General features: G+C 39.7%; 1 non-coding gene across 1 annotated transcript; it reads right to left on the bottom strand.

The window, feature by feature from the left end:
- Positions 1-10,281: 10,281 nt before the first annotated feature.
- Positions 10,282-10,388, bottom strand: LOC145956621 (small nucleolar RNA R71). Its single transcript, XR_014432860.1, has one exon. It is a non-coding gene; the product is annotated as a small nucleolar RNA R71 (small nucleolar RNA).
- Positions 10,389-17,899: the final 7,511 nt, after the last annotated feature.

Here is a 17,899-nt window from a genome sequence, read left to right as displayed (position 1 = left end):
AGCACGCTTCAAGAGGTTTCTTCTTAAATCCTTCCTTTTACTGCTTTCTGTGTGCATATTTAAACTGTCATCATGTAGATAGTTAATTTATAATCGCTTATAATAAATAGGGGTAATTTAGTAATTTTACGTTGTTATTTTAGAAAATAATCTGTCATAGGGAACCCGAAAGGGGCGCTGTGGGGTGCTAACACCTTCCCCACGCGTAACCGACTCCCTTACCCAACTCTGGTTGTAATGGCCAAAGTTGATTTATAAAATCAATTGCCTTATCCCTTTTTCCAATGTTTTGAGTAAAACATTGGTGGCGACTCCACGAACCCTCCTTTTACGAAAACCACTAATCCATGGAGGGTCCCGCTTGGGATTAATATGGATTGGTGAGACATTTTAATAAATAATTTGGATAAGATCGACAAGGTCTCAGTTTGAGAACAAGTCGTTCCAATAATCCAATACATTTTCAAAACTAAAATAAAAGCGAGCTCGACCGTCTTCGCGACCGCCGAGGCCCGTTTGGGCCGGTGGCGACAACCATGACATGAGAGGAAAGACCATGTGTAAAAATATAATAAAAATGAGGAGCATGTGCATCATTACCAATAAAGATATCATGCATCCTCATAAACCATGCATTTTAGGTTCACCAATACCTCTTGACATGAGTAAAAGTGACCCATAATTATCGAGATTCTCCGTTGAGGAGAGATCATAAGTCAAGGAGGGTGGTAACACTCTGTTTTAAAAAGGCAGCGCCTTAAAAATGGAGGGTTATCAAGCTCATGTCAAGAGCGTATTCATTCCATAAATTAATTAGATTAAATATTCATTTTTAGAAAGTGGCTGGTCATCTCTCTGTCCTCACACGCGCAAAGAAGATCAAGAAAATGGAAGCATTGGAGGAGCAAAACAAAAAGCTCACAACCGAGCTTTCACAACTTAAAGACCAAATGGCGCAAATGATCGAACTCATGCGTCATCACAACATCCATGAATCTCATCACAGTGATCATGGGTCCCATCATGAGGGAGAGGAGGAAGAGCATGAAAAAGATCCTCCACACGCTGTACACCTTGGGGCTGGAATTATGATTAAAGAGCCCGAAGTATCAAAGGAACAATTCCACGCCCTCGAGGATCGGCTAAGGGCTATGGAGGGGCATGATTTTGACATCAAAGATGCCGCCGACATGTGCTTAGTGAGGGACATTCAATTCCCTCCTAAATTTAAAGTGCCGGATTTCCCAAAGTATGTGGGATCGACTTGCCCCAAAAGTCATCTCACCATGTACTGTCGCAAGATGGCTGCATATGCCACAAATGAAAAGCTCTTGATCCACTGCTTTCAAGAGAGCTTAGCTGAAACTGCACTCAACTGGTATATGCAGCTAGATGGAAATCTAGTACATACATGGAGGCAGTTGGCCGACGCCTTTCTCAAGCGCTATAAATACAACATCGACCTAACACCCGATAGGTCAGATCTTCAAGCCTTGAGTAAAAAGAATGATGAATCTTTCAAGGCGTACGCCCAACGATGGAGGGAGTTGGCGGCACAGATAGAGCCCCGGCTGTCGGATAAGGAGACGGTGTCCTTATTCATCAACTCGTTGACTGGTCCCTATTACGATAAAATGATAGGGAACACAACGACACTCTTCTCGGACATCATCACCATTGGGGAGAGAGTGGAACAAGGACTTAAAAGTGGGAAGCTAGCAAAGCCCTCCCAATCATTTGAAGCTAAGAAGACCTTTGGGAAGAAGAAGGAGGAAGGAGTCAACGCCATAACCATTTCTTCATCTTCTTCCACTTCGAAGTCAGGAAGATCGCAATTCATCCCTGTGAAGAAGTTTGATAAACTTCCGACCACTTATAGCGATCTCCTGCCGAAGCTAGTAGAAGCCAAACTTCTAGCTCATGTTCCACCAAGGAAGATCGACCCACCTTACCCCGATTGGTACAAGCCACAAGACAAATGTTTATACCATTCGGGGGCACCAGGGCATTCAACAGAGAGATGCCTAGCTCTCAAATACAAGGTCCAAAACCTTATTGATGCCGGGTGGGTCACCTTCGATTCGACAGCGCCCGACGTGAGCAAGAATCCTCTGCCAAAGCAGGAGTAGAGAGAAGAACAAGCCACGATAGGGCCCCTTCATATTTCTCTTTTAGGGACTCATGATCAGTACCCGAGATCATGAGAACCTTTTCATGTAAATAAGGGTTTTTGTACAGTTTTAATACATATCAATAAAGAGGCATTTTTCACATTATTCTCTTTTTTGTTCTTTTCTCTCTTTCCTCATTAACATTAATAATTCTAAACCTAAACAGAACCAATAAAATAATTATGTCTATAATTGTTTGCTCTGACCGGGATCCGAAAGTTGAGGATAAACGGGTTGAGTTGGACAGTGATGAGGAGACCATCTCTCCGGATCTGCAAGGATTGCTAGATCAAGAAACTCGTCTACTCCAACCATGTCAAGAGGAATTGGAGACCGTGAATTTGGGGCAGGGCCGAAAGATAAAAAAGGTCAATATTGGGACCCATATCGGTGATGAAATAAGGACACATGTTTCCACTATGATTATAATAAAATCATTCTTCATTGCTTCTTTTCTTGCTTATAATAAAATTCTAAACCGCATTATCTTTAACCCTGTTTGAATAAACATGAATGAGGTTAAAATCATCTTAATAATAATAAACCCACATCATTTTTATGTGGAAGTGTGTGTGACAACTTGGAGCACCTTCCCTTGGCCTTGACAAGTGCCATCATGGATAAAAATAAATCCTTCAAAATAAAAGAAGCTCGGCAGGAAACCCAAAAAGGGGTCTGCGCAAAAATAAGAGCAAAAGACCCGCTAGGAATCCCACAAAAGGATGACCTAGGCAAAAGTTAGGGTTGCAAAAATGAACAAAAACAAAGGTCCGCTAAAACGCCACAAAAGGGTGTTTTAGGCAAAAATAAGGACAATCAAAAAACAAAAGAAATCCATGATGGTACCATGAACCAAATTCAAAAAGAAAGGTTCAAGGGAAGCTATCCAAGTTGTCGAATCACAACACGATTTTTAACTTCATAAGTGTTTAATCAAACAAGCCTAAACACTTAAGCCTACCTTGGCCACCCATTCTTACAAAAACCATTTTTGAAAAATAAATCCCCTCTAAAACACAAACTTCAGAATAAAAAATATCTTTCCCTTTCTTTTCTCTCTTGTCCCAAAAGATTTTAGAATAATCTAGTGGAAGCATGGAGAAATAAATCATCACTGATAATGGATCTAATCTGAACAACCAAATGGTGGAAGAACTGTGCCAAGAATTCAAAGATCCAACACAACTCTTCCCCATATCGGCCAAAGATGAATGGGGCAGTCGAGACAACCAATAAGAACATCAAAAAATAGTGCAAAAGACGGTTGTCTCATTTAAAGACTGACACGAGATGTTACCCTTCGCTCCTCATGGCTATAGGACTTCAGTACGTCCATTTACAGGAGCTACTCCATTCTCACTCGTTTATGGGGTGGAGGCAGTTCTACCCATCGAAGTCGAGATACTCTATCTAAGGGTAATCATGGAAACAAAACTTTCCGAGGCAGAATGGGTTCAAAGCCAATATGACCAGTTGAACCCTATCAAAAAGAAACGGCTGAACGCCATATGCCATGGTCAAGCCTATCAGAGGAAGATCAAAAAGGCTTTTGACAAGAAAGTCCACCCTCGAGTCTACCATGAGGGAGAGTTGGTAATGAAGAAATTACTACCAACTCAAAAAGGGCAAAATCGGAAAGTGTGCCCCAAATCACGGAGGACCATACGTGGTAAAACGAGCCTTCTCAGGAGAAGCATTGATTCTCACAAACATGGACGGAGAAGAACTTCGATACCCAGTCAACATTGACGTGGTAAAGAAGTACTATGCTTGAAGACGTTGCTTGCATAGGCCTGCTAGGATGAAAACCCAAAAAAGGCGTCCTAGGCAAAAGTTAGGGCAAAATAAAAAGCCCGCCAGTACAAGGGTACTAGGCAAAACAACGGCAAAATTATCCCCGCTAGGATACGTCCTAGGCAAAAGTTAGGGGCAAAAGAATAAGATGTAAAAGCAAAGCAAGCAACGATTGTTTGAATCGAAAACCGAAAGGCGGTTCAAGCGATTATCTTCTAGAAGCAAGCGTCTTGCAGCATCTACACTCCTGGCTCAGGCCGAAGCAATTAGGGGAACGTAAAGAGCAACAATTACAGATATAATTGTTAAGCCCAATGTATATAGCCTACCTTGGCCAGCCATTCTTCAGAAATTTCCTTCTGTATATCTTTCTGTAAAAACACTTGTGAATATCAATAAAAATATCCATTTGTTTCTTTTCTTTCTTGACCATGTGATTATGCCTCTGAATTGGTTTTTCATAAAAATTGTACGAAATTCCATTAATAATCGGTCAATAAAAGAAAATTGGAGGGGTTCCTGTAAAATCCATAATCTCCTGCATAAAGGCTCACAAAAATACTCCCTCGCGTCAATGACAGAAAGTCCTCCAAGAAGAAGAGGATAGGGAGAGCCACTCACTTTTCTAAATAAATGAACAAAAATAAAAAATTGTATTGCATTTGTGCATCACACACACATTAGTTGTACATTCAAAGACCTTATCATGAGGCAACCGCATAAAATAGAAAAATAGAAAATTGCTTGTGTATGACAGCAGCAAGCAAAATGCAAAGATTCAGAAAATCAACAGCATCATACAGAATAACTGAGCCTGGAGAGGCTTGCCGAAAGAATACTCTCAGAATAACTGAGCCTGGAGAGGCTTGCCGAAAGAATACTCTCAGAATAACTGAGCCTGGAGAGGCTTGCCGAAAGAATACTCTCAGAATAACTGAGCCTGGAGAGGCTTGCCGAAAAAAATATACTCTTAGAATAACTGAGCCTGGAGAGGCTTGCAGAAATAATACTTCCTCAGAATAACTAAAGCCTGGAGAGGCTTGCAGAAATAATACTCCCCCAACTGTACAGAGTAAATGAGCCTGGAGAGGCTCGCAGAAATAATACTCCCCAGAGAAAACCTCAACTCAAGCTCATGGAACGAATCCCCAGCAAGAGCTATCAAAGCAAAATCGACGCAATCCCCAATGGAAGTGCGATCATCCAAACAGTATATACAAGTCAAAGGACTTAACACTTCCTCAGTGGAAGATAGCTCTCCGAATCAAAGCGCTGAGTGAGGCTAAGCCTGCAGAGGCTTCCTAAATAATACTCTGGGATACATAAGATCCCTCATTCCCCAATCGCCTACTAAGAGGCACTCCTTCAAAAGGAAAAATCATAAAAAGATCAATAATCATTCCCCAAGCGGAATCCGGCTCTCAGCCTATCATTGAATATCAAGATGATCTGCCTAACAGAAGAGGCCAATCACAACCAATGACAAAATCCCCTGGCGGATAACAGCCTACACAGAGGCAACAAAATCCAAAAATTAAAAAGAGTTACCCGAATAAGGATAACCGGGATACTCCACCTACGTCCAAAGGACGTCAGCCAATCATAAGGCACTGCTCATCTCAGAAAGAGCATCTTCGTGTCTACACCCCAAGGAAACAGAAATTCCTCAATGGGCGCCAACTACTCAATGGAAAGTTGGGACACAAGAACCTATGAGTAACTGCACATCCCCTAGACGGATCCCTGCGTTATCCAGCCCTCAGTGGCATAAAAATCAAAAATAATCGTCGAAGCAGCATCGTGGACTGTGGAGACAAAATCAACATCCAGAATCCCCAGCGGATAACAGCCTATACAGAGGCAGCAAAAATCAGAAAATCAAAAAGAGATACCCGAATAAGGATGAACCGGGATACTCCACCAACGTCAAAGGACGTCAGCCAAACATAAGGCATCGCTCAACTCAGAGAGAAAGAGCATCTGTGTCTACACCCCAAGGAGTCAGAAATTCCCCATGAGTACCAACAATGCAATGCAAGTTGGGGCACAGGAACTTGTGAATGACTGCACATCCCCTAGACGGATCCCTGCGTTATCCAGCCCTCAGTGGCACAAAATCAGAAAAAACCGTCGAAGCAGCATCGTGGACTGTGGAGACAAAATCATCTCAAAGCCTAAAAGGCAATACTCAGCTACCCAGTTGTCGAGAGCACCGAGGTATGCACAAGTCTGGAGAGACGGTACTCAAACAAGGTCTGAAGAGACGGTACTCAAACAAGGTCTGGAGAGACGGTACTCAAACAAGGTCTGGAGAGACGGTACTCAAACAAGGTCTGGAGAGACAGTACTCAAACAAGGTCTGGAGAGACGATACTCAAACAAAGTCTGGAGAGACAATACTCAAACGAGGTCTGGAGAGACAATACTCAAACGAAGTCTGGAGAGACGGTACTCAAACAAAGTCTGAAGAGACGGTACTCAAGGTCTGGAGAGACAGTACTCAAAGTCTGGAGAGACGGTACTCAAGGTCTGGAGAGACAGTACTCAAGGTCTGGAGAGACAGTACTCAAGGTCTGGAGAGACAATACTCAAGGTCTGGAGAGACAATACTCAGCCATCAGCGTCGTCAGAGGCACGTTGGTGTTAAACTTAGCTACCGAGGTTGTCAGAAGCGCCGAGGTATGCAACAACCTGGAGAGGCTACTCAATAATTTTCCACCGGAAGACGCTACAAGTCAGAAGGTTGGCACATCACCCGGACAATTGGGTCAACTCCTTTACTTGTCAGCCGGTACACCAAAAGACCGTTTGACTAAGTAAAGGGGGGGCAGCTGTAGACCCCTAAAATTGTCCGGGTCGGAAATAAAGCTTGAAGACTCTCGAAGACTGAAGGAAGATCAGCCAGAAGGACTCCTGGAAGGCCCTAGGAGGGTTCTCTGTAGGTCTAGAGGTCTTAGAATAGCTCAAAATAAGGAAGTGGAGGGAATGAAGCCCAATACGGCCGTACTGAACTTAATACGGCCGTATTGAAGCTTCAATACGGCCGCAGTGAACTCAATACGGCGTATTGAAGTTTCTGAAACTTCAATACGGCCGTACTGAAATCAATACGGCCGTATTGAAGCTTCAATACAGCCGTATTGAACTCAATACGGCCGTATTGAAATTTCTAAATTTCAATACGGCCGTATTGAACTCAATACGGTCGTATTGAAGTTCAAAAATTTCAATACGGCCGTATTGGTTCTGTAGCCCGTATTGGGCCTGTTCCCTATAAATATGACGTCAATTGGACGTCATTCTACACTTTCACACTCAGTTTTGACTCCCTCCTTGAGTATTCTGGGGTTTTTGAGCAGTGTTCTGCCCTAGAAATCTCTCTGGGAGTCGATCCGACGAAGTTCTGGAATTCCGAGCACTTAGCTTGGAGATTCGAACCTAGTCGAAGGGAAATCCTCCGGATTTCCATAGTCAAAAGTTTTTAGGAAGGAGCGAGCGAGCTTGTAGAGCGAGGGAACGCCAAAAAGCTTCCCAGTTTTACTCAATATATAAAAGCACGCTTCAAGAGGTTTCTTCTTAAATCCTTCCTTTTACTGCTTTCTGTGTGCATATTTAAACTGTCATCATGTAGATAGTTAATTTATAATTGCTTAGAATAAATAGGGGTAATTTAGTAATTTTACACTGTTATTTTAGAAATAATCTGTCATAGGGAACCCGAAAGGGGCGTTGTGGGGTGCTAACACCTTCCCCACGCGTAACCGACTCCCTTACCCAACTCTGGTTGTAATGGCCAAAGTTGATTTATAAAATCAATTGCCTTATCCCTTTTTCCAATGTTTTGAGTAAAACATTGGTGGCGACTCCACGAACCCTCCTTTTGCGAAAACCACTAATCCATGGAGGGTCCCGCTTGGGATTAATATGGATTGGTGAGACTTTTAATAAATAAATTGGATAAGATCGACAAGGTCTCAGTTTGAGAACAAGTCGTTCTAATAATCCAATACATTTTCAAAACAAAAATAATAAGCGAGCTCGACCGTCTTCGCGAATGCCGAAAGCCCGTTTCGGGCCGGTGGCGACAACCACCAAACACCATCCATTTCTCTCCTTCATTTTGTGCGTCACCCTTCACCTTCCCAAACACCAAATCCTCCACTTCCATACCCTTGAAGAGACCATCCTTCACATCATATCAACCTTGGAGAGGAGAAGGAATCAACCACTAACTCTCATGGAGAAGTTGGTTCTATCATGTGGTATCAAGAGCCATGGTTGTCTTCAAGGGTAACTTGTCTCTTCTCTTTTGTTTCTTTGATGTTGTGTATTTTACTCGTATTTTAGCACTTTAATTCACAAGAATTCATAGCATAATCATGCATATCTTTCATGTTTTTAATAAATTTTTATATCATTTTCCTATTTTATGCTTTTCTTGGTATGTGTTGTGTTTTCTCTGAGCAGGATCAAGATTTAAGAATTAAAGAGGAAATGCTGAGCTACAGGGAAAATCACGGCCGTGATTCTAAATCACGCCCGTGATTCACCAGAGAAAATCACGGTCGTGACTCCCAATCACACCCGTGAACGCCACTGACCCTTCATAGATGTGCTCCAGAGAAGATCACGGTCGTGATTCTCAGTCACGGCCGTGATTCACTTCGCGTCCCAGCTTTTTAAGTTTTATGTTTTATTTTTATTTTATCTTTGTAATTTTTATCTTGGTAGTTTTACCTTTTTACCCTTTTAGGTTATAAATTAGATGAGGTTAGCCTAGAACGGAGATTTTTGTTTCGGAGACAGTTTTTTTTTAGTTTTTGACACTTGGAGAAGGTTGGGCGCCTGTGCCATCGACTCTAAGGTTTGCTTTTCTTTTATTCTTCTTTTCTTGGAGAACTACTATGAACTCCTGTGAGTAGTTTCCCTTTTTCTGGGATCAGGGCTTAGCCTCTGAGAACCTCTTTATTAATGCATTATTCAGTTTCTTAATTTTATTCCAATTCTTGATCTGTTCTTTTATATTTTATATATAAACTTTAATATTATTGTTTTCATAATAACATTAATTAAGGATGAACTGAGAGGAGAACTTGATTATAATTATGATAAACAATTAATCTTAATTTTCATAATCATAGATAATTAGGGATGAACTGAGAGGAGAACCTAATTATCGGAACCTAAAGAAACAGACTTGAGTGTTAAATCACGAGAGTTGATTTAAGCTTTCGAGGAGCAATAGATTAACAAAGATCTTAATGGGTTTAATTGAACGTAATTACCACGAGAGTAGAGATTAATTTTAATTAAACACGTCCTCGTAGCCTGAGAAGGTGCAAGGATTAAATTAGGTTAAGACTACCTTCAAGATGGAATAGAATTAATTAATGAAAATAATAATTCAATATTGTTGGAACTCTTTGTGCGAACCCTAGATTCCCGGAAATCTCCTTATCTTATCTTAAAGTTTTATCTTATTCATTAATTGCATTACTATCTCTTTTACCATCAAATCTGATCTTATCATCTCAAAACAAAAATTCAATCTGTTTTAAAATTCAAATTAAAATACTAGTAATTCTAGGTCAAACACGTAGTCCCCGTGATTCGATATTTATTACTTGACGACAACCGTACACTTGCGGTTTTCCATACATCAAGTTTTTGGCGCCGTTGCCGGGGACTACGTCTCTTGATTTAAATTACAATTATTTTAATTAGAATTTTTTTTATAAAAAAAAAAAAAATTAAATAAATAAATATTTTTTTTTTTTTTAGTGTTTACTTCTCCAATTCAGATTTCACGGGTCACTTTCTTTTTTTTTGCAGTGTCTTAGGGTTAATGCAAAAGAGATCTCTACGTCTTGGGAAACCAACACCACTTGATCCTGAGATTGAAAGAACTCTCCTGAGAAGGAAAAGAAACCTTTCTAGAGAATTTGACATGGCTGCACAACGAGATAATTTACCGCTTCGGGATTACTCTGCACCCGTAGCTCGTGGGATACCTGGAGGGGAGATGCAAACTGGAGCTACTGTACCAGCTTCTCTGGTGAATATGCTCAAACATAACACCTTTGGAGGACTACCATCAGAAGATCCTAATGACCACTTAGAGGGGTTCTTGGAAATCTGTGAGACCCAGCAATTTGATGATGAAGTTTCTGATGGAATGCGACTCCGCTTATTCTCACTCACCTTGAGAGATAAGGCAAAGGTGTGGCTAAGAACAGTGCCTAGAGAAAAGATAGCAACTTGGGAATTATGTGAAAGAGCTTTTCTAGAGAAATTCTTTCCTCCTTCTAAAACTAAAGAATTGAGGAAGAAAATCACTAATTTCCAACAAGGCACTGGAGAGACTATTTATGAAGCATGGGAGCGGTTCAAAGGATATCTTCAAGCATGCCCACAACATGGCTTCAACCGTTGGCTTACCATCCAATTTTTCTTTGAAGGATTGGACCAACAAAGCACCATGATATTAGACTCAGCAGCTGGAGGATCTTTCATGGGGAAACCTATTAATGACTGCATGATTATTTTGGAAAATGTAGCCTCAAATCACAGCCAATACAGTGAAAGAGAAGTCACAGCAAGGAAAGGAACTCCGGGGCGATATGAAGTGAACAATATTGAGTTACTCTTAGCAAAATTTGATACTCTTAATCAAAGATTAGACAAGATGGAAAAAGCTAAGGTTAATTCAGTGGCTACAAATCAAGTATGTGACCTTTGTAGGGAACAAGGGCACACTGCAGTAGATTGTACCTCAATTTTTACTGGAGAAAAAGAAGATACTACTGAACAGGTGGCAGCTTCTCATAATTTCTATGACACTCCTCGAAGAGAGAAGAGTAATCCATATTCCAACACATACAACCCTGGTTGGAAGAATCATCCTAACTTTTCTTGGAAGAATAACCCAGTTCAAGGAACTAGCAATCAGCAACCTAATTTCCGTCCGTCCAATCACTTCATTAATGGGGAAGGAAATCCAGTACAGACACCCTCAATTCAACAAAGTGTTTCAAGATTAGAAAACCTTATGAAGAATTTTGTCACTAATCAAAAACAGACCAATGATTCAATGGCAAATTCTATTCAAAACCTTGCTGTCAAGGTTGAGAATATTACTCTCCACAACAAGATGCTGGAAAATCAAATTGCACAGTTGATGCCTAGTTCAAACAATTCTCCAGGTAAGTTCCCAGGTAAAACAGTTGCAAACCCAGCTGAAAATGTTAATGCTGTTACTTTAAGGAGTGGGAAGAAATTAGACAGACCTGTGTCTAATCAAAATGATAATATTGAGATTGATGAAGACGCTTCTCCTATGGTTGAAAAACCTGAAAAAGAGAGATTAGAAAAAGAAAAAGTATCTTCATCAAAGCCTCAAACTGTTTATCACCCTCCAATTCCTTTTCCTCAAAGGTTAGCAAGGACTAAACTTGATAGACAATTTGAAAATTTTTTAAATATGATCAAACAAGTGTATGTAAACATTCCATTTGTAGAAGCTCTACAACAGATGCCTACATATGCTAAATTTCTTAAGGATCTTTTAGCTAACCGAAGGAAATTGGATGATAGAGAGACTATTACATTGATCCATCATAATTTGCCCAAAAAACTTAAGGATCCTGGTAGTTTCTCTATACCTTGTCTCATTGGAAATCTAAGGTTTGAAAAAGCCTTATGTGACCTTGGGGCAAGTATCAGTTTAATGCCTTTATCAATTTGCAAGAAATTAGATATGGGAGAATTAAAGCCTACAGCAATGTCAATCCAGTTAGCAGATAGATCTATAAAATATCCCATAGGAATTTTAGAAGATGTTCCAGTTAAGATAGGTAAATTTTTAATTCCGGGAGATTTTGTTGTTTTAGAAATGGAAGAGGACAAACAAATACCAATCATACTAGGTAGACCATTTTTGGCTACAGCAGGCGTGATAGTAGATGTCAAACATGGAAAATTGTCCTTATCCATTAATGATGAAACAATGGAATTTAATATTGCTAAATCTGTTAGACAACCTTCTCTTGAAAATATTTGCTGCAGGGTTGATATATTGCCTAAAGACATGGAGGAAGAAGTCATGAGATCTATTTTGAGGGATCCCTTGGAGAATTTTCTAGTTGGAGGAAAGCACATAGATCTTGAGGGGATTCAACCTAATTATGCTTGCTTGATCGATTCAAGTCCCCCGTGTAAAGAAAAAGATCCTCTAGTAGAAAGTCTTCTTGAGTCTTCAACAGATTGGCAAGAAGAAAACTCTCCAAAGTTAGAACTTAAACCACTTCCTTCATCTTTAAGGTATGAGTTTTTGGGGGCTAATTCCACTTATCCAGTCATAGTAAATTCAGCTTTAAATGAAAAAGAAACTGAAAAACTTCTCAATGAGTTGAGAAAATTTAGAAAAGTTATTGGATATACTATGGCTGATATAAAGGGAATTAGTTCTTCATTTTGTATGCATCGCATCTTCTTGGAGGAAGGATCCAAACCTTCTGTTGAAGCTCAAAGAAAACTAAATCCCAAGATGAAAGAAGAGGTAAAGAAAGAAATTTTGAAATTATTGGATGCTAAGGTAATTTATGCTATATCTGATAGTCCTTGGGTAAGTCCAGTTCATGTGGTTCCTAAGAAAGGTGGGATGACAGTAGTTAAAAATGATAATAATGAATTAATTCCCACAAGAACTGTGACTGGGTGGCGTATGTGTGTTGATTATAGAAAATTAAATAATGCCACTAGAAAGGATCACTTTCCCTTACCTTTTATTGATCAAATGCTTGAAAGGTTAGCAATGCATTCATACTTTTGTTATTTGGACGGATACTCCGGTTTTCATCAAATTCCTATTCATCCATTAGACCAAGAGAAAACTACTTTTACATGTCCCTATGGTACTTTTGCTTATAGGAGAATGCCTTTTGGCCTATGTAATGCACCTGCTACCTTTCAAAGATGTATGACTACAATCTTTAGTGATTTATTAGAAAAAGAGATGGAAGTTTTCATGGATGACTTTTCAGTTTATGGTATTTCCTTTGATGACTGTCTATTAAATCTAACTAAAGTATTGCAGCGTTGCTCTGAAGTGAATTTAGTCTTAAATTGGGAAAAATGTCATTTTATGGTACAAGAAGGAATTGTCTTAGGACACCTAATATCTGGGAGAGGAATTGAGGTAGATAGAGCAAAAATAGAAGTAATTGATAAATTGCCTCTTCCAATTGATGTTAAAGGTGTTAGAAGTTTCTTAGGGCATGCCGGTTTCTACCGAAGGTTTATTAAAGATTTTTCAAAAATCTCTAAACCATTATCTAATCTACTTGTGAAAGAGGTACCTTTTAACTTTGATGTTTCTTGTAAGAATGCATTCTACAGGTTGAAAGAAGCTCTCACTACAGCTCCTATTCTGCAAACTCCTGACTGGAGCCTTCCTTTTGAAATCATGTGTGATGCAAGTGACTATGCTATAGGAGCTGTATTGGGACAAAGAAAGGACAAGAAGGTTCATGCTATATACTATGCCAGCAAGACTCTTGATGAAGCCCAAGCCAATTATGCAACAACAGAAAAAGAATTGTTAGCAGTCGTCTATGCTTTTGAAAAGTTCAGATCTTATCTTGTGGGGTCTAAGGTTATTGTTTACACAGATCACTCTGCCCTAAAGTATCTTTTTAATAAAAAGGATGCTAAACCTAGGCTCCTCAGATGGATTCTCCTTTTACAAGAATTTGATTTAGAGATTGTGGACAGAAAGGGAGTAGAAAATGTAGTAGCTAATCATCTCTCTCGACTTCCACAAGACCAAGCAACAAAGGAGGAACTCCCTATTAATGACAGCTTCCCAGACGAAAAGCTTTTAGCAGTTGTTGTGAAAAACAGTCCCTGGTATGCAGATTATGCGAATTACTTAGCATGTGGAGTCCTTCCTGAAGACTTTAATTATCAACAAAAGAAGAAATTCTTTAGTGACCTTAACAGCTTTATTTGGGATGAACCTTACCTATATAAGAGGTGTAGAGATGGTATCTACAGAAGGTGTATCTCAGAAGAAGCAGCTCCTCACATCATTCACTCATGTCATTCTTCCGCATATGGAGGGCATGCTAGTACGTCAAAAACTGCAGCTAAAATTCTACAATCTGGTTTTTACTGGCCAAACTTATTTAAGGATACCTGGAAGATGGTAAATTCTTGTGACCAATGCCAAAGATCAGGGAATATATCCAGGAAACATGAAATGCCATTAAATGGGATTTTAGAAGTAGAAATTTTTGATGTATGGGGAGTAGATTACATGGGACCATTCCCAAGTTCTAAAGGTTACAAGTTCATATTAGTTGCAGTTGATTATGTGTCCAAGTGGGTAGAAGCGATTCCCGCTCAAACGAGTGATTCAAATACTGTCATTAAACTCTTCAAAAGAATTATATTTCCAAGATTTGGGGTCCCAAGAGCTGTGATCAGTGATGGAGGCTCACATTTTATTGAAAGAAAGTTTGAATCTCTCTTAAAAAAGTATGGAGTCACTCACAAGGTTGGTACACCTTATCACCCTCAAACAAGTGGACAGGTAGAAATATCCAACAGAGAAATCAAAAAGATCCTTGAGAAGACTGTATCTACAACAAGAAAGGACTGGTCTTTAAGATTAGATGAAGCTCTTTGGGCCTACAGGACTGCTTACAAAACACCTATTGGCATGTCTCCATTTAGGCTGATTTATGGCAAATCTTGCCATCTTCCTGTAGAGCTAGAACACAAGGCTTTGTGGGCAATAAAATACTTCAACTATGACCTAAAGGATGCTGGAGAAAAAAGGAAATTGGAACTCAATGAGCTTGATGAAATCAGATTAGACTCATATGAAAATGCTAAGATTTACAAAGAAAGAACAAAGAGGTGGCATGACAAGCATATACATAGAAGAGAATTCAAGCAAGGGGACTCGGTGCTATTATTTAATTCCAGACTCAGATTGTTTCATGGAAAATTGAAGTCAAGATGGTCAGGGCCTTTTACAGTTCAAAAAGTATATCCCTATGGAGCTGTAGAAATCAGAAACGATAAAGGCGACATATTCAAGGTCAATGCACAGAGATTGAAGTTATATTTCCATGGGGAACACTTAGAAAAATTATACTCTATGGTTCTTCAGGAACCTACTCAAGTTTCTTTAAAAAATAAAAAATAAAAAAATAATAATAATAATAATAATAAAATAAAATTTCAGAGTTCCAGAGAGAATCACGACCGTGATTCTAAATCACGGGCGTGATCTTCTCTGGAAAATTTTTGGAAAACCCCAGAGAGAATGACGACCGTGATTATAAATCACGGGCGTGATCTTCTCTGGAAAATTTTTGGAAAACCCCAGAGAGAATCACGACCGTGATTATAAATCACGGGCGTGATCTTCTCTGGAAAATTTTTGGAAAACCCCAGAGAGAATCACGGGCGTGATCTCCTCTATTTGAATTTTTGAAAACTCACAAAGAGAATCACGGCCGTGATTTCCAATCACGCCCGTGATTTCCAATCACGCCCGTGATTCCCTGCTGACGCTCAACAGATACAACCCGTGATTTTTGAAATTCCCCTTTCCCTTATATATTTTTCCCCCTCCTTTTACATTCTCACTTCTCTCAAACTTACGAACTCTGCCCATTCTCTCTTTTCTTCTCTCCCAAACCCTAGCTTCTCACTTCTTCTTCCTCTTCTTCCCTCTTCCTCCCACATTCACTCCTTCCGTTCATCCATGGCTCCCAAGCGCACCCGTACCGTTGGTTCGTCCTCCACCGCTTCCGATACCCACAGTTACGAGGAAGAAGCAAGTGAAATTCCGCACCTTCCTCCGAGGTTCTATCGGAACGATGAACAGCGTGAGCGGAACGAGGTATTACGCTTCCGCACTATCCATCCTACCAGTTATCTCGACTTCCCATTTATTCGTAAGTTGGGTTTACGTGCTGATATCAATTTCATGTTAACTAACATTGGGTGGACAACCTTTGCTACCATGCATAATGATGTTGTTTATCCTCGACTAGTTCTTGAGTTCTTGAGCTCTCTCCACACGAAAATATTATCTGGGCCAAATTGTTCTGAAGGTTTGATTTCTTTCCGTATGTTTAACCAAGAACACGAATTAACCCTGGCTCAGTTCAATAATATTTTTGGATTTCCCACTGGAGGGAGCACGAGAACCCCAAGTTCTTTCAACCCTGGTTCTTTTTGGTATAGTTTGACAGGTACAAGTAATTGGGTCGCTGGAAAATGTAATTCCTCTGCTTTCCGCCATCCCGCCATCCGTATTATGCACCGCTTTATTGCCTCTACTGTTTTGGCCCGAGGTGATTCTGAAGGAAAGGTTCGTTTGAGCGACCTTTTACTTTTATGGGCTATGATGGAAAACAGAGAGGAGCCTATTGATTCTGGCAGTCATTTGGCACGACAGTTCCAGAGTATTTCCAATACCAGCCACGGTGCGATTGTGAATGGCGGCCTCATTACCACTATAGCCAAACACCTTGGCTATCACGCTTGGCTGGACCAGTTAGAACCACTCCCTGGAAGCCGTACTATTAATTTTGCTACCTGCTCTTCTATGAACTGCATTGCGAAAGATGAAGATGATAAATACTACTTTGTAGTAACCCAGTCGGGAGTGCACCACCAGTTACCAAATCCAACATACACCGTGAAGAACCGGGCTACACGGCAGTTTCCACTGGAGCCATTAGAGGACCTACCTCCAGCAGCTGAGGAAGCGGCTCCTGCAGATGAGGAAGCAGCTCCTGAACAACCCCCTCTACATCCTGGACCTGAGGTGGACAATGCTGCTATCCTGGCAGCTATTCAATCAATGGATAACCGGCTGAAACAAATGGATGAACGCCAGCAACATTATAATTACATGGTTGATCAAATGTATCAATGGCACATTCAACGGTATCCAGATGATTTTCCACCACAGTGAGATCTTTCTTATTCCTTATTTTACTCTGATGCTTAGGGACAAGCATTCCTTTCTGTTGTGGGTTGGTTGCATATTCATGCATTTTATAATTTTGTCAAAATAATCTATCATGCATTCATTAGCTCTTTGCTTCGGGACAAGCAAATCTTTAAGTTTGGGGTTAGGAGGATGTACGCATTTCATTCATTCATGCAAAGTAAAAAAAAAAAAATAATAAAAAAAAAAAAAAAATCATGCATATATACATATTCAGTTAATCCCAGCTTGAATTTGTGTTTGAAAAGTAAATATTTTTAATGAAATTTTTCGTCTTTGAAAACACTGAATGTGATGAATTGAATCTTGAAGTCTCAGAACAAAAGGTTGAAAAATTAGCTGGTTTTGTGGCTAGCACTTGGTTCTTAGTATTGAGGCTTGAAATGATCGAGAATTATAAAAATAGTCTCTTGAAGATAAATTCTTTTTAATTCGTGCTTAAAAGCTTTTGGGGGGTAATAAAAAAAAAAAAAAAAAAAAAAAAAAATCACCTAGCACCCCTTTGAGGTCATAGGTTAGAGGGAGAATATTCTTAACCTTAGAAAACTAAGGGAACTAATTAGCTACTGGGGAATTGTTTAGTAAAATAGCTAGACCCCCTTTGAGGCTACGTGTTCTTGAAATTATCATCCTCTCTACACTGATTGGCTACTGGGGAAATGTTTTAGGTGAGACAAAAACAAAAATAAAAATATTACCCCTATTTGTGTCACAAGCATTGAAAAATTATTTCTGTTAAATTATCTTCGTTTGACTAATGAGCTTTACAAGATTTGACATCATGAAACTCTTAGAAACTAAGAGTTGGCGCTAGTAATGAAAGATTAAGATTCTAATTGGACCTTGTGAGACTAAGAGTGAAGATTTTAAATGCTCAGTTAATTCTTGATGATTTTTTTTT

The sequence above is a fragment of the Cajanus cajan genome, chromosome 3 (assembly GCF_000230855.2).
Source record: "Cajanus cajan strain Asha chromosome 3, NIPB_CcT2T_4, whole genome shotgun sequence".
Classification (NCBI taxonomy): domain Eukaryota; kingdom Viridiplantae; phylum Streptophyta; class Magnoliopsida; order Fabales; family Fabaceae; genus Cajanus; species Cajanus cajan.
The sequence above is the reverse complement of the archived record's forward strand: the minus strand, read 5'-3'. Positions and strand labels throughout refer to the sequence as shown.